The 2,703-nt window shown below is 39.5% G+C and overlaps 1 protein-coding gene across 1 annotated transcript in view; it reads left to right on the top strand.

The window, feature by feature from the left end:
• The window catches only part of OLFM4 (olfactomedin 4), a 22,812-nt gene that overhangs the window by 9,961 nt on the left and 10,148 nt on the right, over positions 1–2,703 (top strand). The gene's annotated exons all lie outside the window — the stretch shown is intronic.

A 2,703-nucleotide genomic window follows, 5' to 3' on the forward strand; every position in this document is an offset into this window, starting at 1 on the left:
AAGGCCTTGACTCTGTGTCAGCACTGCTCAGCAGTAACGAAAACATCCCTGTATTATCAACACTGTTTTCAGCACAAATCCAAACCATAGCCCCATACTAGCTACTATGAAGAGAATTAACTTTATCCCAGCCAAAACCAGCACAAGAGCAACATCATGTTCCTTTTTCAACTGATAACTCTAAACTACAGAAACTCCTAAGCCAGATCTGAGCAGGCAGGAATGAACACACAGGGCATCGCAATGCTTGACATATGTGCTGGGTTTTTCTGCAAAAGCAGCATAGACCTGTTAGAGCAGCGCTGCTGAGAAAATGATATTTGTCCAATAATTTGCCAGCGGAGCTATTAGCTGAAGTTCATTGTGATGCTGGTGTGGCTGTATAGAGCACTGCAGAATGCTGGGGCTAGTTCAGGCTCAGCTTGTGTGGATATCTCTCAGCTGTACTCCACTGGATGGTGTTGACGTGTCCTTAAATGATCTAGATGGTTAACTGAGTGAAAACCCTCTGATGTGGGAACAGAACTTCAGGTCTGTGTCCTGTAGCACTCTGCAGTCAGGGCTGAAGTAACTATGTATGCCTTGTTCCAGACCTCAGCATTTTGTCCAGGCTCTCAGGACCCTGGAGAAAACTCCACAAGTTTCTCACTAATGAGTAGCCATCACTAATTCCAGCAGTCTATTTCAGTGTTTTGTAAATTTGGTCTGTATTGCATTATTATTATTATTATTATTATTATTATTACTACTATTAGTATTACTGTGAGAAAGGTTACTGATACCTAGATAGAGTTCCAAATATCTCTGTGAGGTATGTAGCTTCACACAGCAGTGCAATTTTGTTCAGACATGGGCTTGCTTTTTATTTCTTAGGCTGTAATCATACATGCTTTCTTTTTTGTTGTGCACTCTAGACACACAGTTTAAACACTGACCTTTGAAGAATTTTTTCAGAAGATTTTTTTGAGGATATCTTCCAACTCCAAACTGATTTTTGTGATCAGTGAAAGTGTGAAGTCCCACTACATCTGGCTTTTCCAAGAACATTGTCCATTCTTCCTACTGTTCCTTCCTGAACAGATGATGGTGACAGCTAGGACAAGGGATCCCAGCTGTCTTTGTTGTCAGCCAGATAGAAGGAGCTAGGTCTAAGTCTTTATATGCTGTTATTTTTTTTATTCTTAATTGTAATAAATAGTTTAGTTATTCCTTAGCTTGAAGTTACCCAGGCTTGACCTGGGAGATCTAGAGCATCCAGCGTTATGAGTCAGGGTGCTTCTGCTGCAGTGTATGGAGACATGCCAGTTTATATCAGGCTTATCTCCCAGGCTTGACCTGGGAGATCTAGAGCATCCAGCGTTATGAGTCAGGGTGCTTCTGCTGCAGCGTATGGAGACATGCCAGTTTATATCAGAGCAGCTCAAAGTCTGGCTGCACACATTTGGAACACAAGATCTGTTTCAAACCCTGATTTAAATGTGCAGGATTGAGCAGCCTGTTTTTGGTGTACGTTATGTATGTGCGTGCAGAGGGGTTTGTTCAGATTTGTAGTGTAGTTGTGCCACTATTGAAAATCATACTTTTGAAAAGAGGGCCTTCTCACTTATGTTTCTCCTTCTTAAACCACATGACTTAATATCTTATGATGTGAAAGGATCCTTTCTGCCTTTCATGAATTTCCATGCCATGAGCTCCCATACCTCCTCTTTGGTACCCAAGGGATTCAATCAAAATTAAAAGGAATTATTTGATAAGTGTGTTTGTTGGGGTCCCCATCCTAGGGGCTGCTGCCAGAAAAGGAGAAAAGGGAGTCCATGGTCTTCACACCATGACAGGATTTTAGAGGCCGTTCCAGAGCCAATGGGGAAAAATACTGACTTTCATTTTATGTTAAGATAATGCAAGAATGTTTGAGATGATGTGGGCTAAAAATCTTTCAGTCAAAGAAGTAATAGTTATAGAAATCATAGTGCTGTAGAGAGAGGGACTCATACAACAAACACCATCTGATAGTATAAATACGGAGTTACGGGTGCAACAAACTAATTATATTTATTCCTACTTCTTACCTTTTAAGGGAAAACAGACATGACTTTTATGAAGCATATAGGAGAGAAATTATGTATCCTTCCCAAAGTGTTAAATTTCAAGGAACTAATATTTTCCAAGCAATGTCCCAAATCCATATAATATTCTTAACATTCTGCATCACAATGCTTGTGCTGTGACCTTTACCTCAGCAGATACATGTGTGAAAATATATTTATCCGGACAACTGTTTAATGGTTCGAAGGCTGAAAAGGCTGCTATGTAAATTTCTGTAGCTGAAGCCTGCAATAAATTTTACACTTTCATTTAAACAAGATTTGATTTTTAACACTGTGTTTAAACTTCCCCCCCCTGCCCAAAGACAAACTCCAAACTGGTACTGCCAACTTTTGACACAATTCAAATGTACACAGGGTAAAATCCTATTTGGATTCAGAGTTAATAGGAAATGAAGTTGAAAAACTTGGGAATCCTTTATTACATTTTTCAGCCTCCTTGGGATGCTTTTGTGAGATAATACACTGCAGATTTCCTAGCAAATTTTTTGCTAATGTAAGTTCTCGGCATACTGAGGATAAAATTAGCTCACAGAGACAATATTGGCAAAGAATTAAAAAAATGGAAGACTGCGAGTAAAATTCTGCCTTCAGTTAT

This window comes from Pygoscelis adeliae, unplaced genomic scaffold (genome assembly GCF_000699105.1).
Source record: "Pygoscelis adeliae isolate BGI_AS28 unplaced genomic scaffold, ASM69910v1 Scaffold74, whole genome shotgun sequence".
Taxonomy (NCBI): Eukaryota; Metazoa; Chordata; class Aves; order Sphenisciformes; family Spheniscidae; genus Pygoscelis; species Pygoscelis adeliae.